Genomic DNA, 17,927 nt, shown 5'->3' with positions numbered 1-17,927 from the left:
CACATGGTGGGTGTTCTTCGCCTAAAACTTGTTTTACTGAATATGTTGCTAACTTACACCAAGAATTAAACTCCATCTCCGATTCCATTTCATCTACAACCTCTCTCTCATCACTTTTCAACATCTGGAACGTTGCAGGTGAAACAGTTGAAGTCATTGGATCTATTGTCATAGTATCATCAGAATTATGCATACTTTTATTAAAATACAAAAGCAAAAATACAATAAGAGGAATAAGAAATGCCATTCCCAAGACAAAACCCACTGCACCCCGTATACCACAAAGTCCAGGTTGTCGGAACGGATGCCATGGTCGTGCATCCGTAGTGGCCATCTTCAGTTGAATGTAGGCAAACTTCTGTCAGGCGGTGTAGTCTAGTCGAATCGATTGCAAACAACGATCAAATTGCTCAGGGCAACTTTCAACGACACTGCACTTCGCGTACAGCTCGGAAATTTCCTTGGTACTACGCAGAACGCGTATCCTCTGCTTCCATCTCCAGACAAGGTGCACGCTTGCAATGGTTAGCGTGTATCCACGTTGCTCTCCTCTCCGATCTTAACCGCCGGATTAGTCGTCAGGAGAATCTGGTATGGCCCCGTCCACCTTGGGTTTTACCAGGCGTTTCAGGTCCTTCACCACGATCCAGTCATCTGGTATCAAATCATGCAGCGGTCCAGTCATAGGAATAGCCTCCTTCACCTGCCTGTGAATCTCACACAAAATAGACTCCAAAAAGGTTGCACAGTGATAAACAAGCACATTCTCACAGAGGTCAGTTAAAGGTAACTGACTTCTTGTCGTCTGACTTAGTCTTCAAAGTTCTGTTCTCTCATTCAACTGAAGTGATTAACACAATGTTGAATCCTATCAACACCAAAATAACTTCCATAAACAAGTGTGACCCATTATCATTACATAACCTCAAAGAAAAATCCCATCGAAAATAATCTAAATTAACAAAAGCTTGATCACTGAGCCCCTGAGAAGTCTAAAACTTCTTCCCATCCAACAACCATCAAAACAGTATCACTTCTCCAAAAATTGAACTCTACAAAATCCATCTATCAATACCCAAATGGTTTCTCTAACCTTAACTGTGAAGCTTATCGTGTTTAAATTCCTTTTCTCATAATACTTATCCCACATATGAAGTATTAACAAAATGACTATGCATCCATTACAAATCCTCTTGTATGCTAAAATAATGCATTCTTCTTGATATCACACAAACTGTAGAGGCATGATCTTTCCATGTGTTAACTTAGCAAAATCTCAAGATAAATGTTTTATGCAGACCATACAACCTCCATTTTTTATTCTCATATCCTTCCTTTTTCCAAAACGCATTTTCTTGTGGATTTGTCCAAGTTCGAATCTCCATTCCACCATTCCTTTCTCCATCTGTCCGCTGTATTCTGTAATTCTTATCAAATATACTCAAACAAAACAAAATTCTCACTCTGGGTTAAATACAGTCCAATACTTTCAACTCAGCAATATCATATCAAACCCTCACAATCCTATCACAAATCCAAACTACTGAAGCTAAATTCATAAAACCATAAAACCCCCCATAGTCACTCTCTGTTTGGATCAGTCAGTCATCAGTCAGTCATAAATTCCTAAACGTCATCTCTTCCTCTCTAAGAAGCCTGTGCTTCCCTTAAAGAACCTGTAACAAATGTTGTATCAAGGTCACACAACAATTTTCCTCAAAAGAGTCCTGTAAGCCCAAATTTGTCAAGTTAGGCTCATCCGGACATAGCAACATCATCTCATCACTTCCTGTAAACATATCAACATCAAAAACATATTCTAGTTAGTTCATCAATGCATTCAGGCAATCTAGAAACTGCTCCAGCTAGTATCAGCACTAGCATTTTCCCTGTGGAATAATCATAATTGTTAGAGTGAATTCCACATTTGCATACAGCAAGTTGTGTCCCAGATCAAACTAAGAAACTTCCTGTTTCCATACCTTTCCCAAAATCATATGTAACACCAATGATGTATTTAACTATCAGTACATATTTTAACTATTTTCCCTTTTATGAATTAACAAGCTTACACTGAAGCAACCAACCTTTGAACCAATTTGTATAAAATAAAACTATTTTTAGAAAACAGACAAATTACGAATAACCTCAACTTTTAGTCTCTTATTATCTTTTCTCCAAAAACCTTTAGGAACAGTTCAAATGAATACCTTTAAATTTCAGATTCCCTTTTAATTTTTTCTGTATTTAAATTCACCAAATCAAATCTCTCTTTTTCCAAGACATGTAGAAAACCAGCATCACTACCCTAAACCAGAATTTAATCTGTATGATTCCAAAATAAAACATAGACCATAAAATGTTCTTAATGTAACCATTAGCCAAACTTATACCCCATCTATATTTCTATATAGGTTAGATAGGTAGAACTTCATAACTTGCTTTGGCTGCAGTCCAGAACAAGCTACTTAGCACAACCATCACACCACAATTTATCAGACTTAATGAGTCTTCCCAAATTATTTCAAAACCAAGTTATCATAACCCTCATTATGAACCAATACCATAATGATACAACCTCATCACAGCCTAACTGTTTATCCCAAAACATTGTACCATGCCCTTAAGACAAAAGAAAATATAAACTCTCCCTTTTTCTTTTAAACCTTTAAATTCACAATTTAACATAAACCCGTAAAACAAAACCTTATTCTTTAACTCCTCAAAAGTTTTATCAAAGCATGTAATGTATACACCTTTGAATATTCCTATATTTACCAGCTATCTCAATTACTCTTTGTTAGTGAATCAACTCAAATAAACAATCGCGCATTTCAAAACTCTAATCAAACAAACAGCGCCCTCTGGAACAAAGCAAAAACTCTCAACCTTTTTTTATTTCTTTTAAACAACACAGATGGTTGGCGTTTACCATCTATTCACTTAATTTTGCTAAAGTATAACTTTTCCAATCCAATTAGAACTAATTTATGAACCAGGGTCCAATTTCTGCATTTTTATGGATACCATCACACACCACTGATTTTCCGCTCGTAAATACAAGTTCTGGTCTGAAAGGCTCCTACCTCCCAGTTTGGCTAGGATTTAGAACAAATGTTAAATCATACATTTGTAAACCACCAAACTTCGAATTAATCTAAACGGACACATCTTTCACCATCACATAATTATGCAGAATTACACCCTCTGGGATCACCTTTGTAAGACTCAACGTAACGGGACTCTTTTAGCCCCCACCTTTCCTCGGAATTTCTGAAACTCATTTAAAATGTCCTCAAACAAACAAAACCTTGTTAGCAAATGTCTCAAAATGCTCATCACGTAACATATTTCAAAAGTAACCAAATCAATATGTAAAATTCGCTCCAAATGTATCTATTTCTCTAAATTTGCGTCTTTGTAAATTTCTCAACTTCCATCTGCGCATGCGTCATGCGGTTACTCATCCTGGATCTCAAATATCAAGCTGCAATTCCTTTACTAGCCTGTAACCGCCTGTCGGTCTGTTAGTTTGTTAGCCAATGTCGTTGCCATAGTTGCAAATTCAACTTCCTGGACTCTCCTTTGTCTCAGCCATTAACCAACAGTCACAGCCTGGATTTTCTTTACAAGTCTATCAACCATTAGTACTATTTTAATTTCAACATAAAAATTAGGCTCCGAAATCTACATATGCACCTAATATCACTCGTCAGAGAACGACAGTTTACCCATGTATTAGCATTCTGGTTGGACAAAGCTTCAACTTCAAGTCCATTTAAATAGGTAAATATGAATACCACCAAACCCAACACATTTCAACAAATCATCTCAGCAGCAATAAACACACATATGTAGCACCTTTGCCCTTAACAACAAACGCAATTCGGTCTCTCGAACTAGTTCCCCTTGTATACACTTCAGTCCCTCGGACTGGCTCAATCTTTCTAATCACTTCTTCATAACCCTTTACATATTTCTTTAAACAACAGTAACATCTGTGAACTCCCACAAAATTAAAAATTAAACCATCGAACATTTCCAGACATAAACAAAAATATTCCTTAAACAACATAACATTTCCGTTTGAACACATAACTTTCTATAAAAGTTTCAATAACCCCGGGATTGTAATTCTTCAAATGAATACCGCTTTTATTGCCAAAACTGGCCTTTTACCAATTATCCTACCCAAACACTAAATTTCCAGCGCGTTATTCAACAACGAATCAAGCTCATAATATAGAAAATCGGTCTGTACATAATTTCCAAATCAAGAGTATGGCAACTCACAATATTTTCTTAAGTTTGACAAAGAAACAGAAACACACATCTGTTTTCCAACCAATATACTTCTCAATTCAACGTCAAATTCTCTATAAAATGAGTGATTTTTTTTTTGGTTTTGTTTTTTTGCACTCAAGTTTGGGCCACTGCACGCAGAATGAGCTTCACTGAAAGAATCAACTTCCGCTAGGCTCAAGCGCATGCGCCTCTTTTCAAGTGGAGAATTCAGTCAAAGAATTAACATTAGCATTTTCAAAACAGAATGTTTCCGTCTTCAAAAACAAATGCCTTCTGGCGGTAATCAGACCGATGTAAAGTCTAACATCAAATATATAACGGTTAACACAAAGTTGTAAAACAATATAACAAGTCAATCGTCTCTCCTCTACCAACAGTGTCATAACCGATAAACATTGTACGTCACCAGTTCAGAACTCAACTTCCGGTCACGAACCCCTCTGATTTGAGAGTTCTCTCACAATTTCCAGAAAACTTTCAACAAAGATGACACATCTCCGGACATTCACGTACATTTTGCTCAAATTCCCACAATTAAAGCACGCATTTTGGATTGACCTAGCAATTCATGCTGGCCTACATGTTTTTCAACAGCATGTCAACACGCTCTGCATCAGCTTCGACCATAGCCCACAACACCACTTATTCCAAACACAACAGGGACTCAAACCCTTTGTTCCGGAGAGGACTTTAACCTTTCCTTCTTTGAAACACAATGGCAATTGCAAGTCAAGGCACAAGCTTCAATCTTTGCGGGAATCCAAAGCAAATCTATAAACAAATTCCAGGATCCTGCTTTCTTGACTTTTCCTAGATATAACCGGCTGTCAGAAGACATCGGAGTCATAGAGAAATGGCAAATGTCTGACCTCATGTTCATATTCTGTTCTCGCATTCCCGCAAAACCTCATGCGCCTGCGCATCCTGCCGCAACACCCCTGGCTGCGGATGAGGCGAAATTTGTTTGCGGAACAGCCAGAAAATCTCAATCGTGAATCTGTGGGGAAATAGATGAAAAATTCCCCACACTATTCTGTCCTAATATTTCTTTATCCCTCTACCTATCTCCATCCAATCAGAAAAAGCTCTCCAATCAGGCTAAAATCTATTCTTTTCTCCACTTAAAAAAAATCGTGTATCTATTTCTCCCCACGAACCTATTTCGCAATACAATAAGGTCCTTAAAACAAAACGACCCCACACTCGAAAATCCACATTTATCAATCCATATTTGCATTTGCAATAAACTATCGTTACCATACTTTTGTTTCATGTAATCGATGTTTGGACAGGTCAATTCTGCCTCCAGACCATTCATTTTCAGAATTACAATCCATAAACGATAACCAACGACGGAAAATAAAGACACAATTACCCCTTTTCTTTTCTAAAAACAATTAAATTCCGACTTCACAACTTTCAATGAAAATAACTGCACAATCATAAATTACAAATATTCAAACCGAAAATTAATTAAAATTTTGATTTTTGTAATTTGTATATAGCTTGAATAGTAGACATCATTAGTTACTCATACTTCTTTTAACCTCAAAAAAACATAACTTGCAATTAAAACAAAAAATGAACACGCGTGTTGCAAACTTAAAACCTCTACTTTGAAATTTCTTTGTTCTCCACCTTCAGGGACTCAAACCCTTTGTAAACACTCTCACTCACACAGCTGATTTCCTCACAAGTATACTTTTCTCTCGGGACTTAGAATCACGTTTAGGCCGTTAATAAATAAGAACTGCACCAATGCCAATACAATTTCTCAAACTATCACTAACCCAACATATTCTAATCCTTAGGGTCTCAAAAAGACACATAACACGATATAACATGTGAATTTATCTCCCTCTATGTGTTTGTTCGTCAACAACACTACCTCTGTGTGTGTCCGTCGACACACTTCTGCAGACATTTCTTTTACGACTTTCACGTAAAAGGTAGGTTCAACAACCTTACCTTATTAATTCGTACGACTTTACACGTACAGGACAGTTTTACCTCTGCCCAATTACTTACTTAACCGAATTATTGACAATAGCCTAAAAAAAAACACACATTTAGACAATTCAATATCACACAGTAACCAAAAGAATATCTCACCGGTTCTTTTGAAGACCCCGCGTCAGCCACAAAACGTCCAACGGGCGCCCCCCCTGGCCCTGCTGTCTCACGCATGGCGGAAGGAAAGGCGGCTTTTTGCCGGAAGATCAATTCGCCGAGGGGAGCCGCCTGCTGAACGCCGTAGACCAATGAGGATACCCGTACTGGCCACCAAGTGTAATGGTAGAAATTCAAGCGGCACTGTGTAGATCTGAGTAGTCAAGAGATGTGGGTTTATTACAATTTATTTTGCTTATACAGATCATGATTTAACAAAGTACTTTGTGATCAGTCATAACGAAGGAGGTGCTAGCCACAGGTCGTTCGCCAGAGTGATGAAGAACAATCATAAACCCCTGCCTTATATAAACTTTAGATCAAATGATTCCTCTGAACTCTGTTGATTGGTCTGCACTGCTCAGTGACAGTTAAGACAATATAACCCCCCAGGTCAAGTGACCAAAGTCTTTTGATGTCACGGCTCTTTCTCTAAATGAGGACAGTAAAGATACCCTTAATGAAACACAAACAGGACACAGGACACAATCTCCTCGGCCAAAAGGTCAGGGCTGCTAGATCAACTGATCCATCTACCCATCTCCCTTTAGGCCACAGAACTCAAACATCCCCCAACCTCCGTGCCCCTAGCTTCTCAATCAGGCATCATAACCCAACACCATAAATACCTTAAGACCAACTGCAACATCCATTTGTTTAAACACAACCTCAGTCTATTAAAAATACATTCTTAGTAACTATATCAAAAAATGCCATCACAGCTCTAAATTAACATGACTGAAGTGAGATTGTGTTTTATGATGATCTTCCACTCTGACCCCATTCAGTGTTATGGGTATCTAATCAAACAAAGCAATCAAACTGCGTCAAAGACTGTTTAAATCACCGGCCTATGACATTTTCCTTATCATACATTGGGTGAATTAAGGGTAATTGGGACATAAGGTCCAATGGGACAGTATAACTATAGGGTTTATTTTCTCGCCTGGACTTTTTTTGCTGTTCCCTAGCTGTGAAACTACTTAGTCTAAATTGTATGTCCTCACAGATGTGACAGCATAAGTGGGCAGGGTACCCAACAAATATGAAGTTGACGCTGCAACGCATGAGGGAAGGAAAATAACAGGAGCTCATAAATGTCACAAGATTTTCATAGCTAACATATTGTACAAACGTTTGATAGAAACCTGAATATGATGCACTGAATATGATCCATTGCAACAGAATCTGTAAAAGTGTTATTATCATATCTGTATTTGTGAAATTAGGTTGTTTTATTTTGTCTGACCTCAAGCATGGTTTGAGTGAATGATTTTGGGTGATTTGGCCTGTGCTAAAAGGCTTTGCTAATGAACTAAATTATCAACCTTGCAATTGAGTACCATTATGTATGCTCTGTATGCTCTAAATTAGTAGCTCCCAACCCGTTCATGTGTGTGGACCCCTAATCAACCACAAAAAAGCTAGCAAAATGGCAAGCAAAAAACTGCAAGTTTACCCTAATACACTAACCAAGCCAGACCTAACACAATTTTTTGCCTTAACCTTTTAACTCATCCTTAATTAAACCTGACTACCGAGTATGAATGTCACCAGTAGTAAGACAGAAAACGGGAGGGCACAGGGAAAGAACAAACAAATATTAAATTACAAATACGACAAGTGGATTGAGGCCAGGATGAAGGGAGCCATGAAAGAGTACAGATGGTGAAGACAGGGAACACACCCAAGTTAAGGTCATTGGCCAGGGCCTGGAACGTGCCAAAATCAATTCTGAGGTGAGTGAAGGAAGTTGTAAATGGCTATAAGCACATTGCTGGGAGTAAGTACTTCAATCAAGATGAGGGCCAGCTAGTAGAGCTAGTCAAAGTTCAAGGATCTGAGCAAGAGAAGGTTCCCTATGAGAAAACCTGAGATACAAGTACTTGCCTCCCAATTTTCAGGAAGCCAGAGGCACTCTCCTCTGTCCAAGCACCCTGCTCTAACCCTGTTTCTGTGCGAAAGTGGTTAACTTCTTACAACAAAATGATTTCTGAGCTCGGGATCGAGGACCGCCCAGGACACATTTGGAACTGTGATGAAACAGGCCTACTGGACCACTTCCTGTCTATAAGAGTTTTGGCTGAAGTAGGATCTCCCTGCTCTGAAATCCTTACAAACAAGAGGGGGGAAACTACGACATTGCAAGCCTGTTTCCTGCTACTCGCCATAATAAAAGGCAAACGGCTTGGGGCTGACCGGTGTTGAGGGGCACCATACAACACCATTGTCAAAATATCAGACAATGGATGGATCAAGTCTGAGGTGTTTTTTAGACTGGGGAAAGCAGTTCACAGCCCACTTGCTGAAAGAAGACCCCTGTTCAGATGTGCTGCTGCTTGATGGACACAGCCCCCACGTGTTAAATATTGAGTTCCTTATTCTCGTGAGGCAATAACATGCATGTTGTGTGCTTTCCCTAACCCTAACCTTCACATACATTGCATTCTCCAGCCAGCTGACAGGGCATTCTTCAAAAGCTTGAAATTCAAAATCGATCCCAATCACCCTTATTTCACCCTGTCTCTGTTCACAGGAGAATTAATGCAATAGTATTACTAGAATAAGCATTAACCTCAAGCGAGTATTTGATGCTAACATACAACAGTCTCCCTAAGATTTTGACCTAATGCCAATAAATAAATATTGGGAGATGTAAATAGAGGGAGTCAGGCGGCTGAGTGGTAAGTGAGTCGGACTAGTAATCTGAAGGTTACCGGTTCGATTCCCGGCTGTGCCAAATGACGTTGTGTCCTTGGGCAAGGCACTTCACCCTACTTGCCTCAGGGGGAATGTCCCTGTACTTACTGTAAGTCGCTCTGGATAAGAGCGTCTGCTAAATGACTAAATGTAAATACAGTATATTACATACTCACAGTGTATACGATCAAATAAATAGGACTAACAGCAAAATGACTATACATAAGCTTTGTCACATACTTTTATACATAACATTTATTCTATATCCATATGCATTATTATCTCTTTCCATATATGTCATTGCGAAATCTCATTCTCTGCACTTTTAACCATGCCTTGAATGCACTTCACACTGAATTTAGATGCAAAGCGGGAGTTTTGTTGCGTTTGTGTTGGACTTTGTTGCGTTTGTGTTGGCCAAATTATCATCCAATGAATGTCAGTCTTGCCATTGTAATGAAAATTATCCTACATTCTCTATTCAGATCTGTCCATATGTAAAACCAATCTGCAGATTGAAGAAATATTAAAGTGATGGAGGGACAGCATTAGTTGTAATAATGATAATGGTTGAGTTATGTCATTGGTACTGGAGTTGTTTGTTTATGTTAATCTTTGTGATGCCATTGCAGCTCTTCGGAAAGAATGTTTCCGTGTGTGTATGTGTATTGACCGTGCCATGAGACAAAGTCTGTAACAAATATTGTAAACGTTGTTTTGCTTTGTATGTTTTGATTGACAATAGTATTTTCTCAACTTTACGTGTTCATTTATCTGTAATGTTTGTGAATTCTTGATTGTTTGATATGCAAGAAGAGTTTTCTTTTCAATGTCTTTTCAACAACACAAAAAAAAATCTATATTGTGTCTGTGTGTGATCAAATCAATAAATTATACTCACAAGCATTTTAGTACGCTTGTCATTTGTATTTTTATCTCTTGTTTTTTACTTACACTACAGTGTTTGTATCTGAGCAACTATTCTTTTGGTATGCCTCTAAAATAGTACAGTACAATTGTAACGGAAAACTATTTTTGTATTTCAAATTTAAACATAATACTTTCTAACCACCAAAGCAACATGACAGACAAGTTGTTGTGCTTAGCTAAACCTGAATTAATGTTCAGGGTTCCATATGTTCAGAGTGGCGTCAGAGGAGCCAATGTGTATGAGAGAAAAGGCAATATACAGTTATTCTTAGCTTGAGTTAAGGGTTGTGAAAGCACTTCGACAGGGGCATGTTTTTTGCTGGTTAAAGTACACAAAAAATAAAATAAAGAAATCATCATTAATACTTTAAAGTCATTACCAGTGATTTATTCCTCACTTTTCCACCAGCAGTAAGCAATAACATACACCAATCTGATTTACTGTATCATAGATTAGGCCTCTAGAGCAGGGGCAATATTCCCAGGGGGAACTGTTCAAGGAAGGAAAATATCTCCCCCCCAATATAATTGACATGTGTACGTTGGTCGGTTTAAAATTAAATTTCAAATGGGCCGATGTGATTTTTCATGTTAGTCCTCTTCTCATTTTTGGCCCTTTCAAAATCCATTCCCCCTTGTGTTGCAGCAAAAAATATTTTATCCATGTCATACTTTACTCATAATCCTTCCTCCCATGGTTATGGTGAGTTTTGACTTTTGTTCGTGGCACAATATTTTGTTGGTAGTTTTAGGTAAATGTCACAATGGACAGACTTGCTAATTAAGTCATTGGTTCGACAACCATCCCTCACACAAATATTCTGCATGCATTGTGAGATGAGTTGTGTGGGATCATTAACTTTGCGTTTTTTGACTATCCAAAAGCAAAGAAGACAGACCAAAGTGTAAATGGCATGAAATGAACCCAGTAACCCAGGAACGTCATAACCGATTGAAAGTGAAGGATGATAACCCACGAAAATGCAATGAAATGGAATGAAAGATATGAATTCCTGGTTCTGAGTCAGATGGCTGAGCGGTGAGGGAGTCAGGCTAGTAATCTGAAGGTTGCCAGTTCGATTCCCAGCTGCGCCAAATGATGTTGTGTCCTTGGGCAAGGCACTTCACCCTACTTGCTTCGGGGGGAATGTCCCTGTACTTACTGTAAGTCAGAGCGTCTGCTAAATGACTAAATGTAAATGTAATGTAAATGTGATACATACAGGCTAAAGTGCGTGGACTGGTTTGAATTTTCTACTGTCCATCATGATTTCTGAAGCCAGTAAAACACTAATCTTCCAGCCAGGCATCGAGAAATATCTAACATGATCATTAAGAATGAGGCACAACGGTTGGGAAGTATTGGCAATGATTTTTGATTAGCTTAAGCGAAATACATGATCGATAACTCTGTCACAGGTCTATCTTTCATGTGAACTGCACTGTCAACAATGGACATTAGCAGGGTAAATATATCATCACATAAAGGCTATCACACAAGCTTTTTCAGCAGTTCTCAAGACCAAGTGCTCTCTTAAAAACAAAACCCTATAAGTCACTGTGAGAGGACCTCCCACTCAGCCACATAGCTACTTCTTGACATAAATTTTCTGACTAACACCCTCATATGTAATGTTGTGTCTCTGTGTTTATTTTCAGTGTTGGGTTTATTTTCTCTGTACACTTGTTTACCAAAGCAATTATAAATGTTGGGGCTCAGTTTCCGTTGAGGCCATGTCTGTGTGCTGAAGATAGACGACATAGTGATGTTTTATAAGAAACCCCCTCCAGGGGACCAATTCCCTTCATATTAGCCCCTCTGGCTCTGTAAATAATACTTCAAACTGTATTCAAATGACAATCTTACAGAACACACAAAAGCGCAGACACAAGCACAAACACACACATACACCGGAGTTAACATAGTTTTAAGTGTCAAGTGTCAGAGTCTTCCACCATTGCAGCATTCCTACCCTGAAGAGTTAGTTTGTACAAACTCTACATCTGACACTGAGAATGATGGCACAAGTGACTTTAGGTTATGTTGATTACGTAGCTGTCTATGACTTTCTCAGCTGTTTCCACGTCGCTTTGAGTGACATTCTTGACCACACACGCCAGGGGGCCAGACATAATCACCTAGTATAAAGATATACAGCCGTGGAAAAGGTCCACATCCTTGTCTGACTCGATATATCTGATCCCCACTGAAACAACAGTGGAACATTAAAGGGTAAGGTATGACTTGAGGTTGTACTCATCAAAAATAGTGGTATGAAAGAGGTAACTGAGACATAACTCCTGTACTCCCTCAATAGACTTTACATTTTGTCCTTTACCAGATCTTTTAATGTTGAATGATTTTAGTTTGGTATTTTTTCAAATGATGTTCCAAAACATCAAATGTTTTGGAATTTCTCTCATTTCAATGCAGCTGCATTCAAGTATTTGTTCAATTAATTACAACCAATGACAAATGTTCAAAGTTTCAAATTTGGCACAGCATGAATTGCCAACATTATTTTCTCAACACAAATTTCTTTAAACAGAATGTTTAATTCTGTGTGGTTGAAATGGGAATAAAAGAAGCTTTGTTTGAAGTATAAGTTAAACAAGCTGTAAAAGGACACCTTGGATGTGTAAATGCCACTTGGGGACTGAGGAACTTTTAGTTTGACCTCTTTAGTCTTGGGCTGACCAACAGGGTTGCCGGTTACCGGCAATCCTAAGAGGAGGTACTGTTGGTCTGACCAGGTAGGCCTTACCCCGGAAACCTGGAGGAGACATCACATAATCAAGCCTGGGAAAGATACCTGGCTATGTTAATTGTTAGAAAAACAAGTGTGTGGCGCCTGTTAATCAGGGGAGCTGGTAGGGGAGGGGTCTTTGTGAGGGAGATCCAGATGTTTTATAGGATTTGTTTAACGCTACATTACAACGTTGAGTATTATGACTTCACTACTCATGGCTGAGTCATGACATCACAGACCTTTTTTGATAAATATTGTAGAATCTCCATTTGATAAACTTTGTCCATTGAAAGCTTCCAGTTTCAACCACGCTTATTGTTTTGATTGAAGTTGTCAAGTAGGTTATTCAATTCAATGTATTGTCATAGCCCAATGTACAGACACATATCACTATGGGGAGGACATGTAGGGCAGTGTATTTTTATTTAACTTTTATTTAACCACGATAAGGACTCACTGAGATTGAAAAAAATGATTCTAGAGGAGTGTCCTGGCCAAAATGGGCTATAACAATCAAAAACAAATTTAAAACAACTTCAAAAAATCAAAACACAGCAACAATATCATCCAATGGCAATAAATAACCAAGTAAATACAGCTGCAATTAAAAAAGATTCACAATTTCCAGAGCACTGATAACTTGATAGGCCCTATTTTCAATGCACCTTTAAAGCCAACCAGTTCTACAAGCACCTGCATCTTTAGGTCATACTGAAGATCACCCCATGCAGAGGGAGCAGCCACCTTGTGTGTATTTGTGTGGGGTTCGGGAGGGGGGGGGCTCAGCTTGGAGGTGGTGTGTGTGTATGTGGGTAGAGTTCAGCGGATGGTCATGGTCTTGGATAACAGCTTGGGGGAAGAGGCGGTTATGGAGTCGTGTAGGCTCAGAGACTTCTGTAGCGCTTCCCACAGGGGAGAACAGGTCGTGGTTGTTCTCGTCTGCAGACGTGCATTCACTGTACCACACTGAGATGCAGCTGGTCAGGATGTAGAGGCATCCAAAGGTAAGTGAGCAAGTTACTGTGGAAAAGTATCTAACTACCGTATCGTGACTACATTACATGCTTCCAACACCACAGTATTTTGGGGAAACAGAACAAGAGTTGGCAAACGCTCAAAGACACACTGATGTACCATACTGTTGCTCGCTAACCAACTAAAGCTCTATCTTACTATCTTAGCTCTGTGCTGCTAAAAGTTGAAGATTGATTGATGGGTGGATGTCATGATATCATTGGTTGGAATTAGTTGGTTCAAGCTTACTGAAGCACCAGTCATTTTGTTCTACAGATTAAATAAATGATTGGAATTTGATGAAGAATATATTGTCCCTGAAGAATATACTGTATGTGCAAGAAGAAATAATCATTGAATCAATTAAAAGGTTTTACCTTATGTATGCTTGTTAGTGTGAGCTTTACCATTCCATCCTAGTGAATTGTGGTTCTAATGATTGAAACAGGAAGATTACAGAGTGACATATATATGGAGTAAACAAGTACAAATGTAGTTTCCATAGCATATTTCCCTGTAGGGCACAGCATGGGGTAATCAGGTTTCTATCCTTCAAAGGGATACATGACAATGTAGTAACTCATCAAAGTCCTGCGAGCTACTGTGTCCTTAGAGGTTAGAGGCTTCATGTCACATATATGTATATATATATAGAGCTGTGTGAAGTTCACCAAGTGACCTATTGACCTCGGAAAGACAGACATCAAATTTCAATGAAAACTCTAACCTAAACCTTCCCGAATACAAAGACATTAATCATTTATGTAATTCTTTTTGGCATATATTATTAAATAGGAGTACAGAATGACCAAGAATGCAATCTAAAAGGGTTAAAAAGGCCTATTTCATTTAATCCTGACTTTGTCAATGTGTCTTTTTCCAATTTTTTGGGTAGGATGATAGGAGATTGTTACATTTCATTCAACGGCATAAACTACTCTAGCTTCCCGGCTAGTGTACGTAGTTGCTCCCCCTCGAGAGGGGTACGTTGGCGAGCCTTCTGACAAGTTCCCCAGTTTAGGCATCGTAGATTCCAGTGACTTTGCTGATCTGGAACTTCTTGGAATGCAGTTCAACTTCTCAAGGATCCACTTCCTCCAGGGGGGTGGGGTAAGGGTTCACTCGGTACACCTATGATGCTTGCACCCTTAGCCATGAGCTCAGGGAAATCAGCCTCTCCTGACAAAGGGACGTGGGCGGCAGGTGCCGCCGGTGCCTCGTCGTCTTCCATGCCAGAGCTGAACTTCCCCATGGCACCTTCAGCGACGTCTGGCAGAAACACCTCCACATGGCTGCCTCGAGGGGTTCACCAGGCTCTGAATTCTCGTCATCGGAAAGTAGAGCAGAGACCGATGGGCTCTAAGCTTTCCTCCTCTTGAAGAAACTAAAAATGCATCTGAAATGACGCAGTCAGAACACACAGCTTTGCCTGTGTGTTCAGCTATCCCTGGTGTGCTGAGGTCCAATAACCTTTTTTCGCCATGTCCCTCACATTTTAGGTGCCTGCGCTGAGCCCTAAGAAGGGCTTCACAGAAATAGCCCGGTCTGGACATCTTAAAGAAACATATAACTGTGCAGCTCCTAGTCCTCTTGATCCTCTCCCTCTCAGCAAAAAACAACCGGTGCTGAATTTCGGGGGAGAATGAGTGGTAGCTGCCACCCCTTCTAGAGGGCACCTGTGTTTAGATACATTTTGATTTTCATTCTCAGTCATTGGCCCAGGCAGCAGGGTAAACCAATAGGAGTAGAGCTTCCCTATGGTAACAGAACGGTGCCAGCATTGCCACACTGCTCATCTGGGAGTATCTGTGCTGGAATAGCAATACAACAATTAGCATCTGCTAATTGACAGTAAATATTGTAAATATGCTTGAAATGTTCATTCATGTCTAGGTACCTAGCCAGAAGTGAACTTTCATAGGGAAGAGTCCTCCAAGCGAACTCCAGAAAGTAGTATGAACAGAATTTCTACTTGTCTGCTGCAGTCTGCAGCAATCTGTGTTTTCATCCACTCTGGAATATATTCAGGCTTTTACATAGTAACGGTCTAATCTTACTTGCATCGTACAACCATTATTATCGGGATACTGTGCCCTGAACATTCACATAATGTACACTTTAAGACTTACATACATAGCACAGTACTCATAGATACATTTCCTTGTTTATACCATTTTGAAGACAAGAAGTAGGGCTTTCTTATGATGTAAATATTTATATGATTATGTAAGGCAAATCATCCTTTATCAAGATGATTTCACAGAGCCATTTGACAAAAATATTCTCCGTCTGCAATACTTTTTTAGAAAACCTAATTTTTAACCACTTTCAATACAAGATAGAGGAACAGTTAGAGTTTATGAAATGTACGTAATTTTGTGGTGAATTCAGAACAGATTTAAGATATAATATTTCGTTTAAAAGTTATGACCACTGAAGTGATGAGTGGGAAAACGCTATTCCTCTCCAAAACAAGCTAGCACGATGGCTCTCCATAACTAAAAACGGTTGTACTCTTTTCCACAATCAACCAAATTGGCCAAACAAGGTATGTACATTGAGCTTAAAGATCCTGTAAAGTGGAATTAAAAACAAGTTTCAAGTTCACCACACCACAGAATAATGTGTTATTAACTACCCATTAAAGAATATATTGTGCTTATTAAAGTTATGCATTGTGCTTATTAAAGTTATGAACTTGTGCATAACTTTGAGAAGTGTGCTCAGTCTTAAACATTGGGTCTCAGACTGGGTGTGGGGAGCAGGCTGTTCTTTGTGTCTATCTCTTCATTTTCAGAAACAACCTTGAAACCGGGTGGAGATGGCACCCGAGCAGGTGGGACGCGTAGGCAAGAACAACTCCCTGATGCACGAGAGAACAAGCTCAACCCTTTTTTCATATTTGTGTTTTAATTACACTGTATATTATATGCTGGGGCAGGGAAAGATTGCCAGTTGGACTTCGTGAACCAGCCCAAACTCTGTTGCGGGTAGGGAAACTTAGACAACCCCAGAGCTCTGTACTTGTTGATTTCCAACTGCTGCATTAAAGCTGATATTATCGGACCTCTGCGACTCCAGACCACTCTTTCTAGAACACAGATTTGTGTCATTGAATACCATCATTACATATTGGAATAGACACAACTTTGAATCCTTTACCATCCAAATTCGAATGAAAAAAAAACACAGACAAGTATGTTAAATTAGGCTTTGAAATCGTGAGAAAATCAGCACATTTCTCTGCTTGAGACTGGGGGGGGGGGGGCGTGTTGCCTGAAGGATCTATAGATCGGCCCCCTCGCTGGAAGGCGCAACCTCTCTCAAGTAAGCTACGACCCAGATAATGGACGCTACCTCAAACCGAACAAAAAAGTATAGAATTAGAATTTATTTGTTCAATGAGTGAAACATACAGATGCATATAAATGAAATGTTCCCCTGAGCTGTAACACAGGAGTAAAAATTGACACCAGATACAGCAGAGCTCTCCAACTACTTCTAGCACATTAGCTACCATTTCACCAAAATACCATTATTCTACACCGAGTAGCCTAATATCAAGTTAGCGGTTTGCACTAACTCATTGCAGAGATACCTCTGGAAAGGTTATCTAGTATAATTATAACAAGCACACTGAACTGAGTGATGAACTGCTGGCGGCGGTGGATGGTCCAGGTGCGACCGGAGGATGAACGGCCGGGGGGCAATGCTCGGTATGGCTCCGCGCTGCAAGAGAAGCTGTGTGTTGGTGAACCCCGTCTGTCTCTGGTCCATGTTAAAACTGTCCGCCATGAAATGGTCTGTTGGGAGTTTATCCGAAGCTTTCCATCTTCTTCACAAAATCTATCCACCTATTTTTCCTTTCATTATCAATAGGGAACTTAAATGGTGTTGCAGCGCAGCTGGAGTTCTTGCATCAGGGAAGATGCAGTTGCGGGTGGTGGGAGACATCCTGAAGCTAGCTAGCTAGCTGATGTAAGCTACAACTAGAGAGGGTACAATTTCTGGGGAAATTGTAGGGTGTGCTTGCTTGCATCGGTTGCACAGGGGTCCGTA

The sequence above is a fragment of the Osmerus eperlanus genome, chromosome 8, assembly GCF_963692335.1.
Source record: "Osmerus eperlanus chromosome 8, fOsmEpe2.1, whole genome shotgun sequence".
Lineage (NCBI taxonomy): Eukaryota > Metazoa > Chordata > Actinopteri > Osmeriformes > Osmeridae > Osmerus > Osmerus eperlanus.
Note: the sequence above shows the minus strand (reverse complement) of the source record.